Source organism: Papilio polytes, unplaced genomic scaffold (genome assembly GCF_000836215.1).
Source record: "Papilio polytes unplaced genomic scaffold, Ppol_1.0 DF822733.1, whole genome shotgun sequence".
NCBI lineage: Eukaryota > Metazoa > Arthropoda > Insecta > Lepidoptera > Papilionidae > Papilio > Papilio polytes.
The window spans coordinates 2,146,850-2,165,495 of record NW_013526471.1 but is presented as its reverse complement, the minus strand read 5'-3'; the positions used below and the strand labels follow the sequence as shown (position 1 = coordinate 2,165,495).

The 18,646-nt window shown below is 33.9% G+C and overlaps 1 protein-coding gene across 4 annotated transcripts in view; it reads right to left on the bottom strand.

Annotated features, from left to right (window-relative positions):
• The window catches only part of LOC106105730 (myosin-7), a 96,071-nt gene that overhangs the window by 40,790 nt on the left and 36,635 nt on the right, over positions 1-18,646 (bottom strand). Inside the window, exon 2 of one of the 4 annotated variants that reach the window (XM_013286161.1) lies at positions 11,495-11,549. The exons of the other annotated variants lie outside the window; for them this stretch is intronic. The gene's annotated coding sequence lies outside the window, so the exon portion shown is untranslated. The remainder of the gene's footprint in view (positions 1-11,494; positions 11,550-18,646) is intronic. 4 annotated transcript variants of the gene reach the window in all.

The window sequence follows — 18,646 nt, the reverse complement described above, 5'->3', positions numbered from 1 at the left end:
TGTCGTTTCGACTTTGCCTGTTAATTTAAGTGACGATTTATTCTATCTCTATTATTAGTTAAAACACGACAGCCACAAACCTATCATACAGCGCTTTGGCGAATGTCATAAGCACGAAAAACCATAGCCTATCCATTTATAGAGATCAATGTAATTTTACCAAAGATGATTTATTTTAATGAATAGACAGAAAAACTGTACGCATGTTAATCAGATATAATAAATGCAATCAATTTTAGTTACCATTAACGTTATATTTTGTAACATTTTCTTGATGATTTGATATAAATTGATTCCGTAAGTTATTATCATTAGCAATAGGAGCTTAAACTTTAAACTTTGCAAATATTAATAGGTTTTTGCTTGATAATGGAATAAGGTGTGGACTTTAATATATAAATCAATTAAATTGGACATGTATAATTCAATACTTAATGTTTTGTATATGATTTACTAAAAAATTACATGTTTTTGAATTTACCTATACTAGCAGTTTTTTAAATCGTGGTTACGCAACATCCGAGAGTGGACAGGAATTGCGAGTGTCGCCAAACTGTTTCGCCTCGAAAGAGATAAAGTCAAATTTGGAGGACTGACCGCCAACCTTCGCTAGTCGGAGAGGCACTTTAAGAAGAAGAAGCAGTATTTGTAAACTTTCAACAGTAACTAGCTAATATCTGGCATTCGGAATTTTCCTACGAATTTAATTTAAAACAGCAATAAACTCTACAATGGAACAAAACCATAGCATTGCATATACCTTTACCGAATCCGACATCCGTTTCCATTCATCGAAAAAATAGCAATTTTACCAAAGACTAAGTAGCCCAGAGAAATCCCACGAGTGGTCTCGAATCGCAAACATTAATTACGAGTGTGGGACAAAACAATGAACTATTAACCGCGAGCGTGCGACCGGCATCACGTGGCCTTCTTGTCTTTACAACAAACGGTATTAATTAACTTTGACACGTCCTACTGTGATTAATATAAAGGGTATTTGGAAGTCAATTAACAAACAGTTGCAATTTGTAATTGAATGAGAAATATATTAGGAAATTGTATCATAAAATTGAATAAGGATAATCTAAACATCAGTAAAATCGAATATTATAAATGCGAAAGTTTAGATGGATGGATTGTTAGAGTTTGTAGCCTAAACGACTGAACAGAATTCGATGAAATTTGGTATAGATGTAGAGGATAGTCTGGAGAGCACGTAGGCTACTCATATTTGTTTGTTTTTATTCCCACGCGGACGGAGTCGCGAGCGAAAGTTAGTGATTAACTATAAAAAGTAAGACTTTTTAAACAAATAGAAACCTGCTGCATCAATGCAATGCAAAAATTAACTTTAGATTATATCTCAGCATCATTTTAGAGCTCTTTCTCGTCAATTTCTTGCTGGTACACTAACCTAAAACATAGTTTATTCAGATTTTACAAAGAGAAGGAACGGGATGACAATATCTAATTAATGTTGACTGAGGTGAGACAAATGGGAGTTTGTGTCAGCAAAATGTCGCAAAGTGAAACAATAACCCAGTCCATTCAGGTTGCGCGGTCATTACATGTAATCAAAGTTTACCGAACTTGTCAATTGTACATCTTTGAGACATGATATCTGCTTGTCTTTGTCATTTGTTTCTTTTATTTTCCCATGACCTGTATTTTCGGGTATACAGGTGAATGCAATAACAGCGAAAAACAATTCACAGCAGTCATCAAGTCCCAACAATTCCTATTAATATTACTAATATTATAAATGCGAAAGTTTAGATGGATGGATAAATGTTTGTTAGAGTTTGTATCCTAAACGGCTGAACGGATCTCGATGAAATTTAGCTTAGATGTAGAGTATGGTCCGGAAGAACACATAGGCTACTTGTTTTTTTTTATTTTTACGCGGACGGAGTCGCGGGCGAAGGTTAGTGTAAAATATGTTCTTAACCTTATCTTCCACAAATTCCAAGATTTTCTTTAAAAAAACTAAGATTCAAGTTCGTCTTTGCGACTCTTATTGTAAACTTAGTTATTTATCCTTGTAGGTTAAATGAAAATTAGCCAAAAACTAATAGAGTCGCACTTTATTGTTAATTTATATTAACAGTCCTTTAGTGTTTATGATAGTGGTAGTGCCCGTTTTAACATTTTAGCAGGAATGGGCCGGCACGCCCGGTGTAATACCACGACCACACAGAAGACAGGCGTGAAATGGAAGCAATTCCGTGTTTCGTCTGATAAATGTGGTGCCGGAGGCCTAATTAAGTTCCTTTCTCTTTACCACCCGTTTCTTATAATGAGAGGATGGGAAGGGGAAGTGGATTTGACAGAGGAGGAGATGCAAAGGAAGGGGGAAATACCCTCTTTATGTGCGTCTCCTCCTCTGTCGGATAAGGGTAGGCAACGCATCTGTAATGTCTATGGGCAACGGTCGCTTCGCCATTTTGGCGGATTCAGGTGGCCGCTTGCTCGTTTGCCACCTTATGTTATAAAAAAAAAATCTATACTATTATAATAAAGCATAACCACACACTTCTTCGTTGCCTAAGATGTCAGCAATCACAACATATTTTTGAATAGTTCTTTTTTTAATAAAAAGCTCTACATTTAAGTCACGCTTTAGGCTATATATTTTTACGATGTATTTTAAGGAAGCAATTGTCATTTGTGCATTTGAATTTTGACATTTCATGCGGATGAAGCCGCACTGGAACAGCAAGTTATTATTAAATCTAAACTAAGGTGCTCCTTAGTGACTAAACTTTGGAATTCAATTTGTCAGTTACTGATATACTAAGCAGTATACGTAGCGAGTAAGGGTGAACGTGGGAAGTGCAAATAGAGATGGGCCGCAATATCAACAAACACACGGCTCCTAATTGCTTGGTCAAACGTGCGATGTAACGGAACGACAGGAAATGTCATATGTAGGCCTCTATGTCACTATTACCACTTACTGGTAAACTGTTAAGTAATCCTTTGTTTCTGGTTATAACTTCATAGCTGCCGCCCGCGACCCCGTTTTTGCGAAATTAAAAATTAATTGATATATAAGCTATATGTTCTGCCATTTAACATAAGTGTCAAATTTTAAAAAGTAATAAACTTCCATCCATACAACTATCGCATTTCGATCATTAGTATGAAGTTTTTTCACTTTTGACCCTAAAGTTAATTATCTATATGATCAAAGTTATCAGCTGATTTAATTAAAAATATATCAGTTATTTAATTATCGATATCGATGGTTAAAACTCGATAATCGATATCAAGATATCGATTGCACGTGGCCGCAGCGATGTTATGCAAGAGTGCAATCACACCGCGCAAAGGTAACGGTTTAACATAGAGTAGGTAACGAACAGAGAGAACTGTGTCGACTGTGTAAGATCCTTTTATCGCTTTAACAGGAATATGTGTATTTTGTTATTTATGCAATCTATTTATATTTCCTTCGGTCTTCCTCTACCTTTGTAGCCACAACTTCGTTACTTCTTTTGTGTATATTAATTATCTTTTTAAGAGACAAGGAAAAATTTTAGGTTCACATTAAAGTAAAATCTTCCTCGGTCTAATGAATATCAAATCTATGTCAATTTCCGCAAAGACAATCACTCCCAGATTGCCTTCACCGCAAACGTACACTTCTAGAGATAATATCAAAAGAGATTGTAGAAAGTAAAATTATTTACAATTTACTTTACCGAATTTAGGATACCACAGTTGCAACAATTTTGTTATCAAAAGTTTTACGAATTCTCCTTTTGACTTAAAATATAAGTAGCTAGCTGAAGCTCGCGACTTCGTCCGCGTGAAATTAAAAAATTATAAAAAACGTAACAGATAAATTAGCTTTGTAACGGTGAATGAATTATTAAAATCGGCAGAGTAGTTTTATATAATGATACTTATCTTTCCTCTTTATAATAAAGTAGAACCTTGATAAGTTATAGGCCAATTAAAACACAAAATACTTTAAGTTATAGAGGTTTTAAGTTATCAAGGGTGTGCTGTAGAGGTTTTGAGCTCTGATCGGAAGGGAACATATTTTTTGAAGTTATAGAGGTTTTTAAGTTACCGAGGTATGAGTTATCGAGGTTCTACTGTATGAGTATAGATTCCAGAATCAATAACTGGTCTATCGATATTAGCTTATCGATATCAAGAACAAGTTTATTATTATTACACAACCGTTAAAGTCATAAGAAAGTCATAACATTCATTAATCATAATCAGTATGTCACAAGTTAGTTCAATCACATATTTTAATGAACCATCAAACTATTATTCTTTGTAGTTACACAGCAATTTTTACGCGATATATTTACTACTGGCTATCGCTCGCTACTCTGTCCGTGTTGAATTAAAAAAAGGCCTATGTGTTCTTTCGGACTATCCTCTACATCTATGCCAAATTTCGTCGACATCTGTTCAGCTGTTTAGGTTACAAACTAACAATCCATTCTTCTAAACTTTCGCATTAATTTTAATAAAATGTAACACATAACGTCTGTATATCTTTGGTATAATATTTTTTATCAATACGTAAGCATAAGCGGCATGTTTACATCACAATTGATCGTTGTTCAATATAACTTTCTCACAATTAACGTTCTATGGACAACGGCGCTTTCTTACGAATTAATTGATGGGACCTTCTACATACTTTTTACTTCGACCCTACAAGAACTATAATAGTATACATTTCCTGCATTTAATGTAGTAATTAGTTTAAACCATTGTAAAACATCTATTCATCTAGAAAGTTACTTAGTAATCGGTACATCCTTTCGTAGTTGAAGCTACGCGTATTCAAACAAAACCATCATGAACTGAAGACATGATATACTGATTTTTTAATTATTTTACGATAAATTATGTAGATATCAAATACAAATATATCAGAACACTTCGATTTCGGTCGTTTCCGAATTGAAAGTTCGTAAATAAAGTCGAAAGCGTCAAGTCAAGTAAACAATTTTTCTCTGTATATTTTCTTTTATTACATAATTCCAATAGCTCTATCAACAAGTTAATAGCAAACACATTAAAAAGGTGTGAAATTATTTATGAATTTATAATCTATGGTAAAGATTCTCAAACTTTTTTATCGTAGACATCTTTGAAAAATTTACTAGTTTCTGTGAACTGTGCCTTATTTCTATACTAGCTGTTCCCGTGCGACTTTATCGGCATAAAATTGTGAAAATTTTATTTAATTATTTACATGTGTCAAATTATCAATTGCAAATGTTGGTAGCAACTTAAGGTCTCTTTCCCACATTAGTTATTTTATCCAAAATATTTACCCAGTAAGTTTAATGGCGTGAAAATATATAGCCTAAAGCGTAACGTAAGTGTAAGGCTTTTTATTAAAAAAATAATTATTCAAAATTATGCTGAAATTGTTGACATCTTAGGCAACAAAGAAGTGTGTGTTTACGCTTTATTAAAATAGTTTAGATATAGATTAATTTGGGTAACCTCAACTTTCCCCCATCATACACCTTTACCAGGTCTTCCAAGGGTCTCAGACAATACCTTGATAACTTTAGGAAGCTCTGATCTATACTTTATTTATATTTACTTGTCAAAATTGTCGCTCACTTCCGGTGTACTTTCGTTCATTGTTATTCTAACCGCAGAGCCAAGCCCCTCAGAACCTTTGACTTTCTCAGAACTATTCTCTCGACGTCCGGACTTTTAATGTTGTAACGAGAAATATTAACATAATTCAATTTTTCTATTACAAAAGAAAGGCGTTACTAAAAGCATAACCAGGAAAATATGTAAATTGTTAATTTACAAAATCTTATCTATGTATCGATTTAGAAAAAACATTCTTGATTTCTACTAATTCGGAACAATGAACATAACATTATACGAGTATGTTGTTCAGTTTTTTATTCATTTTTCATCAAACGGTATTATGAAGGAAAAAACAATATCATCTTTCTCAAATCGATGTCATAAAAGGCAAATATAAAATTCACAAAATGTATTTTGAATGCGCATGAATTGAAAATAAAAAAAAATTGAAGCTTTGATATTCAAAAGTTAGAAAGATTACACGACATCGACCTGTAGGTCTCACGAATTTACAATTCCAACAGAATGTAATTAAATTTGCATTTAATGGACAGTTGGATTACAATACTGCTCGTACTGAATGAAACAATGATGTTAATGCTTTGTCACGATATCACAACATCTATGGTTAGAGAATAACATTAAATGTTAGTACTAGTTAAACATGATAAAGAAGGGAGTGATGACTGAGATGACGGATGATAGTTTTGTGGAGGACAAAAACCTGCTACGCCGACTCTACGGGAGTAGGATAAGTAGGAAGATGGAGTGCTAGTATATTTCGTGGTCATGTATGTAAGTCAAGTGAAGAGAAATTCCACAGACCTTTATATTGCCGGCATGATTGCAAAACAATCAGCAAAATCAATTCACCAGGATCGAAGTTATAAGGTAACATACAAAAGATCTCCTTTCTTGGAATCGGTTAACAAAAGTTTGTCCCGGAAACTCATTACGAATCTTTAGTGTGTTCGCTAAACTCTGGACTACCGCAATTCTCAAACTGAGGAACCCTCAGCACTATTCAGACACCGTGGGTCTTCCCTGGATCTCAGGGGTCCAGTAACTTTGAGTTTGCCTGTCTAGTCATCATTTTAAAAACTTTAAATATATACATACACATAACATTTAAACGTTTTCCTCCGCCAAATAGAATGTACATAGTTGCAACGTAATGGTTAATTCATTAGTCAAATAATTGACTTTCTATGAGTCCCACATTGAAGTAGACAGAATGTCATTTACATGTCGCCGGGCAACAAATCACATGGATGACCCGACGATCGCTGCGTGGTATTCATACTAAGAGCACGATAATTAAAAAGAAATAATGATCCATTGTTAATAGTAATCAATAAAATGGAGATATTTACTGTTAAGTGACACCTAAATTAATAATAACTAGCTGTTGCTTGCGACTTCGCGTGCGTAAAATTAAAAAATATAGCCTATGTTACTCACAGATAAATTACTTTTCTAATGGTAAAAGATTTTTTTAAATCGGACCAGTAGTTTTAATGTCTATGGTTTTTATCCAACATATTTACACCCTAAGTATAATGGCGTGAAAATATATAGCCTAAACGTGACGTAAGTGTAGGGCTTTTTATAAAAAAAGAATTATTCAAAAATATGCTGTAATTGCTGACATTTTAGGCAACAAAGAAGTGTGTGTTTACGCTTTATTACAATAGTATAGATAAACTTGTAATACAAATAAGTTTTTTTTTAATTAATGGCCTTTTAAAAGTGTATGGTATCACAAAATAAAACACAAGGAACTCACTAGCTAATCTACCACGATTAGCGTTTATTTTTCTTTTCGTGAATTTATAAAATTTCCTTTTCACTATTACGACAGCTTAAGTGTTTGCAATCTTAGTTTAAACGTTCTGATAAAGTATAATCGATGTTGATTTATGTGATAATTAACGTTACCTAATCTCACCTGAGCTTTTACTGGTGATTAAATATTTGTGATTTCTCAAACGAACGTGTTTGTTTAAAATGTTAAATCATTTCTATCAAATACTATTACGTGAAGAATTTGCAAAATTTTCTACATTATGTAATAGTAAATTGTCTATTGATTTTAGTAATTTTGTAGGTTTATTTACTTACTTTCATAGTCATTCTATCTCACTTAATATTTATTTTTTATAAAAGATCAAACGAACAAAGAAGAGCAAACGAGCGGCGTGAACACCATGGTGGTCAACGACGCCCATGGACATCCGCAACAGCAGAGTAACTACGGATGCGTTGCCGGTCTTTGAGGAAATGATAGGCTCGCTTCTTGAAGGACCCTAAGTCGTATTGGTTTGGAAATACCGCCGAGGACAGACCGTTCCACAACGCCGCTGTGCGGGGCAGAAAGTTACGCGAAAACCGCACGGTTGTGGAATGCCAGCTATCGAGATGGTGAGGATGGTACCTGACGGTCTGTCGTGTTGTCCGATGACGAAACTCTACTAATATGGAGGGAATGAATGTTTGTTAGAGTTTGTAAACGGCTGAAGGGATCTCCATGAAATTTGGCATAGACGTATAGCATAGTCTGGAAGAACAGATAGGCTAGTTACTTGCTTTTGTTTTTTTAATTTCACGGGGACGAAAGATAGTAATCAATAAAGGTATACTCTATCGCTATTTCAGTATGAAATTATTAATGTACGGTACCCAACATACTAAATCTCATAAAATTTAATGATCCATTTTAAGAACAATTGGTAAAAATATATATCGCGCGATAGCCAACACTGAGCGGCGTACGAGAGGAAAGAAAACCTCATGACCGGAAACAATCAGCGATAGAGGGATCGCACAACATGCATACTTGTCTTTACATCATTGTAAATCTCTAATGTCGCCCAATAAACCATTTAAATCAACCATAAAATATCTAGCCCATTCCTAAAACATTATTATTGTTTATTCATACACCATAATTGTCATGACAATAGTTTTGAAAGTGTCGCATTGTCACGTCCGAGGACACAAAGGAAAGCGGCCTGTCCTACATGTCTCATTACATAAGCACTGTATTGATTAATTACTACCATAACATATTTCACACAAGGGCCGAAAATTGAGGCAGATTGTAGAGTAGTAGACGTCAGTACTGCTATTGTTTAAACGCACACTTGCTGTCAAACAGTGCTGTTTTCTAACCAAAGTGATATTAGTTAAACAATAAGCGATATTGTTAATAGGTTGTAACGTCTACGGGCTCAGTTCTGTCTCATGCATGAGCAATAGAACTACACTGTGTACTGATCTGGATCACTTTTCTACCCTTGTGTGAAACTACAGAACAAAAAAGGCGTGTTGTTAGGTGACCATACACAGGTGGGCAGTATCGATTGCGAATTTAAATGACAACGGCCATTTATGTGTTGGTAAGAATGACTGGAACTTAACATAATAAAACATCGAATTAATTAGGTCACAAACTGAAGAAATAAACTGTTTTATATTTAATGTTATTAGCGCCATCTATTCGCTGCCTAATTAATATTTCACCAGATGCCTATAACGTTATTAAAATACAATCCACCCACCATTCTCTATTAAAGAGAAACTACTCGTACATCCTAGTCGCCGTATATGTCCATCATAAAATATTAGAGGCCATCCGATAACGAAGCGCCATCTATATCACTATAAATTATTATTCTTCATATCGGCAAAAGTGTTTACTCATTTGTACCTACGTGGAGCTTTCGGAATAACCGCATAAAATTGGCATAAAAAGTAAAAGACTTTTAGTGCTATTCTAACGTAAAGACAAACTTAATTCTAACTTATAAACAGGGTATAGGTTAAGAAAGAAATGATGTCTTCATTTATGGATAGATCGGAATTGAAAGAGATAGAATTGGGATAGAATGGGATAAAAACAGAAATAATAAGCTAATATTTAGATTAATTAGTTAATCAAACTAAAAACAATTCAGTAATGGCCGGTTTCCCAGTTACATTTAACTATTCGTTGATATTTTTGCTTCGATAATTTTATAAAATGCATTTCCTAACATATTTTGAATTTCAATCCGTTGAAACTTAAGTCAATCTATCACTTATGAATAAAAATAAATGGAAACTTCAGAAACTGAGCATAAGTATTACAAAACAAAGGTAATATAAGTTTGATATAAATAGAACAATGTAATTAATATGCAAATAGCAATAAGGAATAGAACGAAGATGTTCTTGACCCGCATTTGGTACAGCGGGCGGCGTGGGCTGCAACACTTGCCGGGCGACTTGTTTGATCCGGTTACTCACAATGTCTCAGACAGTCATAATAAATATGTCATTATTTCAAACTAGTTACCAATAGAGTATAGGAAGATGTGATTTAAATTGAATCTAAAGAACTAATAAGTAATCACTGACTCGCGGAACGCCTAAAGGCGGGATCAAAGATTATCGTTTGCAAATTCTAATATTCCTAACCCATTTTTACGATGTCTATTATTTACCGCCAAAATAGATACTCTAACTACTTAAAGTAATGTTATTGTTATGGTACTCTAAGTGCAATAATCAAACGATTATTAAAATTTAAAACTAACCTTTTCCGAATGTAACTTGAAAATACAACTTGTATTTGGAAAAGTACTGCTAAAGGCCTCTGATAATAAAAATGTGTGAAATAATTTACGGAAGTGCATTAAGTAATAAAAAAAAATTACCGCCTTATTCTGATAGCACGTAACGATTTCAACACGTTACAATAACGAAGTACGAACAAACGACAATAAAACTCCGAAAAAGTAGAAACGAACTTAATTAGATAATAGACATTACAATGGCCTACGTCTTAATTACGTACGGTTATAAAAACTGAGGTCGTAGTAATGGAATTGGCATAGACAATTGCGTTAACAAACGCCCTCGCAGCGTCGACGGTACTTTTAAAAATAATTTCATTGTCCGTAACTAAACAGAGCACGCGTGGAAAGAAACCTTAAAAGGCCTTGACATGTTGGGTTTCAAACATTCAAGGTCAATAAAGGTCATATTTTGTGTCAATTTAATTATTTTAGTAACTTTTTAAACATTGCGTTTAAATACAAATTGATAAATCTTCCACAACATACGTGAAATTGAAATGATAATTGTATGTTCTTTACTACAAACCATTTTAATATCAAGTACTATTACGTCATTTCTCATATTACATTCAACTGTCAACATTCCATTCACGGTAACGGATTATTAAAATTCTCAAAACTGAAACGCATCTTATAATTGTAAACTTTAATAAGCACCAAATTACGTTACATAAAAAAGCAATGAAATATCAACCGTACAATTCAGGAATAAGGTCTGAAGTTGCTTCTAATAATGTTGACATTGACGGAGAAAACCCGACGGGAATCTCAATATGTAATTATAGACTCCATGCCCCGTGTTTGAACACATGAAGGATTGTTTAAATAAGAAATTCTGTTGCCATGTGAATAAAACAGACGCGTGCCGAACAGACAAAAGAAAGACTAAAAAAGATAAAATATCATAATAAGAAGTGTTGCTATGGTAACAAACAATTTAATTGATTTTCGTAATAATTCTGTTGATTCAAATCTAACGGCTGATAGAGATGTATTTAAAAGTAATATTACTGTGTGCCGACCCTTTTTAAAGAAAATACCAAATATGTACATATTGATAATATAAATGCGAAAGTTTAGATGGATGGATGGAGAGTTAGTAGCCTAAACGGCTGAATGGATCTCGATATTGGCATAGACAGAGAATAATCTGGAAGACCACATCGGCCACTCACATTTGTTTTTTAAATTCCACGCGGACCGAGTTGCGGGCGAAAGCTAGTGATATATAAACCTGATTAAAAATCACATAGTAAACAAGGCAGCAATATAACATAACTTACCTTAAGTTACATATTCCGCGTTGGTCCAAGACATTTTTACTAATGCTTTCCTCACCTGAAACAATACATGAATAAAATTATTGTTTACTCTTTAGCTCTTGGGTTAAGCATTCAACAAACAACGAATAATAAACATCTTAACACCACATAATCCATACAATTCGAAAAAAAAAACAAGAAACATGGAAGTAACAACAAAAATAAACAAAACAATCTGTGCATCCGACAATGAAACCCGTTAACTCTCATTATAAACTTCATGTATAAAGGGACATAAAAAGGTATATTCTAAAGAATAAAAAAAAGTGCAATCAATAGAAATTTCATGGCGAAGTATTGATTTAACGGAAATCCGCTGAACCTTTACAAACTTATCGATTCGATACTAAAATATCAAATAACGGATAATGAGAACTTTTACACGACCAACAAGAGTAACTATTTGTTACAATAATTTCAAAACTGCATTTCTAAGCAATGCAATATATCAAAATTTATTTGATCATTTTGGTAGATGTCATACGTCTTATGCTGGGTTTCTGTTCCATTATTTTATCATTACCTAGTGATTAATAAGAGTTAGATTAACCTAAGTTTCAACGGAGTAAAACTCTAGTTACGTTGTTCAGAACCTCATTTTATGAATTTGTCAAAACATTAGTACTATCGAATAGTTAAAAGTAGTTTGGAAACCGCCCATTATTCAATTCCAACTAAAGATTTCTTAGACCAAGATATAAATTGGCATTAGCCCTTATATGTAAATTTGATATTGCCGTCTTACTCTGTAAAAACATCCCAAATATGTTAACACTTATTTATTTATAAGTGCTCGTTGCACATTTTAATGGTGTTTACGTAAACATTTTGCAAGATAATTATGGTAAAGAGGTTTTTAAATATGATTACACTAATTTATATAATTAAAACCACTTGGACTTCTTTAAATACCAATTACGTAAACTGTTTTCATACAATGTCGTATACGAAAAATGTCGTTCACCTACATATACCACATAGCGTTAACAAAACAATTATTTACGACCTATAATCACTCTGTTAAAAAACAAAGATTTCTTAAATAGAGTAGAAATTAAGTCGGTTATAAATTATTTGAATAGATCTTGGTATAGTACTAACTGGTTTTTAAATATGTACTCACAAGCTTTCCCCCGCGACTCCGTACGCGTTCTTTTACACTATCCTCTACATCTATACCAAATTTCTTTAGAATCCGTTCAGCCGTTTAGGCTGCACACTCTCACAAACAACTATACATCTAAACTTTCGTATTTATGCTACACAGAAAACAGGTGAAGTGGAAGCAATTCCGCGTTTCGTCTGATAAGTGTGGTGCCGGAGTCCACATTTTAGTCCCTTTCCACCCTTTTCTTAAGAGGAGGGGATGGCAAGGAAAATGGATTTGACGGTGGAGGAGACGCATAGGAAGAGGAAATGTCCCATTTATGTGCGTCTTCTCCTCCGTCAATTCAGGGTAGGCAACGCATCTGCAATTGCGGATGTTTATGAGCAGCGGTCGCTTTCCATTTCGGTGGATTCAGGTGGCCGCTTGCTCGTTTGCCATATGAAAAAAAATTATGATATTAGTATGATAGTATGATTAGTTAACACTTTAAATGCCACTGACTCTTCCTGCGAGTTTTCTTTACTATGTAAAAATTGTCGTAGCGGTGAAAGTGTTAACAGATTTCGTAGATAAAATTCTACAAACGGAATTTAACTTTTAGAAAATAGACAGAAAGTATTGTTTTAAGACATTGTTAAAAAATTATAGCACAATAAAAGAAAGCTTTGAGTAACACAATAGTTTAACGTGTATCGACAAATTGGCAATCAAAGGTAATAACTAATCAATCGATCACACTTTCGAATGCCGCCAGTGTCAAGAGTGTGTCGACGCATGTCGCCGATTCTATAGAGAGATGCCACATAGATGAGATCGCAACGACATCGTGCTATAGAAGCCAACACCGCACAGGCACAAAGCAATTTCATAAATTCGCTCAGTCTACAAATGACGATAGAGTTTATGTTTCATATAAAAACTAACCAAATCTGGAAAACGGCAATTATTGTTTTTATGGCACAATACAAGTTTAATTTTAGAAATATTTTTATTTAGCACTGACTTTACATTGAAAGCATATGTACAAAAATTATTCCTCTAATTCTCATTAAACATAGACAAGTTGTCTGTGCAGAGTAAGCACTATTTTGAATCGTATAAGCGCGTGAATGCGGCGCGGTTCACTTCGTGTGGCATCTCCGTTACCGTCGTAAACGTGCCGCGCGTAATCATTGGATTGTGCACGGACATTCGCTACGTCTGTTGAGTCATCATTACAAGTCGATGCATTTCAACATTAAATTCATCATAAACAGGCCGATAGTTACAAGCCCTCGGGTAATAAAACACAGCTTTCACGATATCTTCGAAAATTTTTATTATTCTTATAATAACAGAGATTCAATAACTAACATAGAGTAGGCATCGCTGATTCACGTAAGACATTTTTTACGTGATCATTACTAACGCTTTTTATTGATAAACTAAAACACATGCTAGTATAATTAATAGTATTATCTTTTTGTACTTTATTTTTTGACAATATATATTTAATTTTTGACTCGTCTATGTCATCTATAGTTCTTCTTTATATCTTACTAATATTGTAAATGTGAAAGTTTGGATGGATATTTGTTAGGCTTTGAAGCATAAACTGCTGAAGGAATCTCGACGTAATTTGGCATAGATGTCTGGAAGAACACATACGCTACTTGCTTTTGTTTTTTTATTGCGCGCGGACGGAGTCGCGGGCGAAAGCTGCAATCTAATTATTCAAAATAATAATTAATATTAACATCGTTCGAATCTACAATTAAGTTAATTGACACATTTCAACATAATCACATTTCAATTCTATAAATCTGTCGATATAATTAAGATTGTGATAAGGCACAACTTTCACCACGCACTGAACGCCCTTTCTATACCGGCTACATACATTTGTTCGTGTTTCGTAAAAAAAATCCACTACCATATATGCACTAACGCCACACCTGCAAAGTATAAAACTATGCAATTGAATTATCTATATGTAACTGGGCACACTTGTTTGTAAAGTTTCAACAGTGTACAATTAAAAAAAATGTTTTATTCCAGATTGCATTCCAAATGTCTACCGGATCAGATCAGTTTTGAAACTACACACAAAAATTCAAGTCGCATTTATTTTAGTATGACTAAGACATAATTCTTTACTTTAACTTACACAAAACACTTATAAAATCATTAACACAACTGCACTCATAATTACAGTTAACAGTCTAAAGAGAAACTTAATTAAGGTTCTTGATTAAACGTCGGAGTTTTCTTTAATTTGCTTACAAGTTTGTCACGACTGGTATCACTGACATAATTAGCGTATTCCTAAACAAATTAACTGGATCAACACGTTATATTGTAAGGAAACGAGTCTAAGAAAAACTGAACGATTACGTGAAATACATTTGTTGAGTTTCTATTTTTCTAACATTAGACTTTAATTTCTGTTCTCATATAGCTATTTTAAGTAGATATTTAAATTTAATTTTAGCGAAGAGCTTCGACCAACACCTCAAGAAGCTCTCGCTAGACTAGATTAAGGGCCCGATTCAAAAGGCGGTTATTTTAGAAACCGCACGCATAGTGAGGAGGTTCCTGTCTTTGCAGCCCTGACCACTGGTTGCTTGAGTCATCGGATTCTGCCACCGGCGGTGCTCTATTTTTTATATAATATGTTTTATTTTATTTTTATATCAAATCTTGTAAAATGTATTATATAGAAAATAAGAAATAAAGATATATGGTTTTAATATATTACTTTAGATTATTCTGCAACTAAATGTTAAAATTTAACAAAAATGGCTACGTAATTTATAGCCTAAGGAAGATGCTGGACTTCAATCGCATTTTTATACAATCTTTTTTCTATTTTACCGCAATATGGCGTAGATTTTTATATTCCTAATCAAGCTATAATACAGTTGGAATATTTATTATCTGTAAATCAACAGTGTATAATCTGTGTACTCACCGTAATATATAATCTGTGAATCAATCGAAACGTCAACGCGATGCTTATTGGTGTTCCACAAACACGACGTCGCCTACTTTTCTCGTATCGCAAACGACCGCTTTCGTTTAACACGTTATGTATGAAATGAACATTGTCAATAAGTTTCTACTAATCACAAGTCATCTTAAAAAGTATCACTATCAACCGTTACAAACGCCTCTTTGAAATCGTTCTCATTCCACTAAGAATATTAACTAGATATGTTAAAAGGTCGAATTAAACAGTAATTTTATTTAAAAACTCAACTCCAAGGGACACAAAAGGTTGTAGAGATAAGAGCAAATACCCACACTCTTTCATACATCTCTATCAGCCGTCATATCTGAATTCACTCCTTTCATAAACATATCCTCTTTCACAGAATTTATTTTCTTTGGTCTTCTACCTTCTACCTTCTGTCTTTCTGGTTTATATCGAAACCATATAAAATAAATCAATTTAAATATTCCCATACGTTTTTGCTGTTACAGATAAATACAATGTACGCATCATTGTTTTCTTTGCTCTGTTTATCATCTCACAGTCGAGTAGTTTGTTCTCGTGACAAAAAATATATATCTAGATTATAAAATGTCGGCAATGTTGTCCCTGATTTCTTTTGATCAAACATCTCTAACTGTTGTTGAATAAAATTCGCGAAAATTCAATTTGTAAAAATTGAACCCATTAAAACATCAAATTAACGCCAAAAACTATAGGCAAGTATTTATCAATTTTTAAGATATTTCATCGCGTTTCATAACTAAAATATTTGTTTGCAAACTCCATATAGAATAAAGTTTATATCTTAACACTCATTGATAAATTGTATTTTCTACAAGTATACTAATATCATAAAGAGGAAAGGTTTGTATTTTTGTATGCATTCTATTTACGTAAAAACTACTGGGCCGATTTCAAAAATTCTTTTACCATTAGAAAGGTAATTTATTTGTAAATAACTAAGCTATATAATAAATAAGCTATATTTTATAATTTCACACAGACGAAGTCACGAGCAACATCAAGTATATCATAATTTTAATCTATCAGTTGTAAACGATTGAGGCAACATCGTATTAATGTAAGGTCGACGTGTAACACGCGTAAGCTTTTGAACTGGTCTTAATATTAAGTTACATTAAGCCGTCCTGTTCTATGACTTGATCTAAATTGATTTGTCCGTATATGGAATTAATAACCGCTTGAATTGCAAGATTAAATATGTCACATTTATATTATTTAACGGCATAATTGTTTATTTTTGAACGATTAAAGTTACTGGCCATTAATAATTTTGAGTACTGGCTGAATGTGCATCGGGCATGACAGATGTCAATGCGACGATCGAATGAATAATGACAGCTGTCATTGTTTTCATTTAAGATGGCGGTCAACTTAAGATGGTGTTGCTAGTGTTACGAGATTGTTATTTCATTTACTCCGACATACGCACACCCACCATTGATGATAGTTACCGTGTATATAATTTGCCTTCGGAATTAATTCTGAAAACCGTTCGTTACGCTGATATATTAATTAATTTTAATAACCAAAAGCCCTTGAACTGCACCACGAACAGTAGTTATGGTTCTTTAAACTATTAGCTCATATAAGGTGCCTAACTATGGGGTCGGAGACTACTTAAGTTATGCGGTCTTAATGCTTATTGCAATTAAACAGTTGGTTAAATTTATCTTAGAAACAGTAAACATTAAGGGCATATTAAGTTAGCCTACCCATTATTCTAGCCGTTGACTAAACTTCGTAAACCCAGCAAACGTGTGAGTCGGAGAGTGTAGCAATCTAAATGGTACATCGCACCGCGCTGTCACTATCTAGATGTGGCATCTAGATGTGCCATCGGCGTGTCATTGTGCGCCCGAGCTTTGTAACCTTTACAACCCGCCTGTTTGTTAGTCTCTTTATGGTTGTATTTGATAACATCTTAAAAAGAAAAATTATGTAAATCAAGAATATACCTTCTCCCATCTCCTTATACGTCCTTACTCAATATGGGAAAAGGACAGACAACATAATTCTTCTAAAATCACGGTAGTAGTTAATAGAAAGCGAAGTTGTCGGGAGATAACCCTGGTTTAAAAACCTACGCCAGGTTTCCGCAAGAGTAAGGCCTACTGTTCTTTTTCAGAGCTGCGGTCTCAAGCTTACAAGTTCCCTCATCATCGCTGAACTTCGAAGTAAGATATCACTTTAAAAAAAACCGTTACAATCGATACAGGAAAATCTAAAAGCGGTAAACAACCACCGTATGTTCTGTAACTGCGCACGCGGCGACCATCATACTTAGCCACGTGTCATTAGACACGCAGTACCCGTCTTAACTATAATGTAACATTTAGTTACGGATTCTTCACATACTGGCTTAAAACAGCGCTGTTAGAACAACGACCCCATAGTTAAGAGCAGTGTCGGCTTTAAGGTAGGGCGCGGTTGACGACCGCCCAGGGCGGTAGACAGAAAGTAGCGTTAAAGTCATAGAAGTACAGTCTCACATAAGCCTGTTAACGCCCTGTAAACATAGCTTAGAAAAAAGTATTGTGTAAATCTCGCCCAGGGTACTAGGTCTGCAACATGATATAATTTTACCAAAATGCAAAACCAAAAAGAATCTACACTAAAGGACGCCCATAAAATGACTGTGAGTGCTGTGACACATTTACATATGACAGTTTGCGTACGCAAGCATGAAGTTGTTAATATTCAAACAGTTTCATTATCACGTAATAAGGAAAACAGTTGCAATTAGGTGAGGTCACACGGAATCGTTTTTAAAAGTTTTTAAATATGTCTTTGGCAGAATAAAATACAATTTTATGTAGTTTACTAAAAAGATTGGATACATTGTAATAGTAACAAAAAAAATGTGTTTTATCTGAAAATTTTGACACAGCAACTTAGTTAACGTCCATTTCGATCCCTTTAAGGTAAGGCCCCACTAGGAAATCCGAAAAACAGGCATTTTTCCGTGTAAATTATATCGAGCTGGTTCAGTGTATAATCTTGAAAAAAA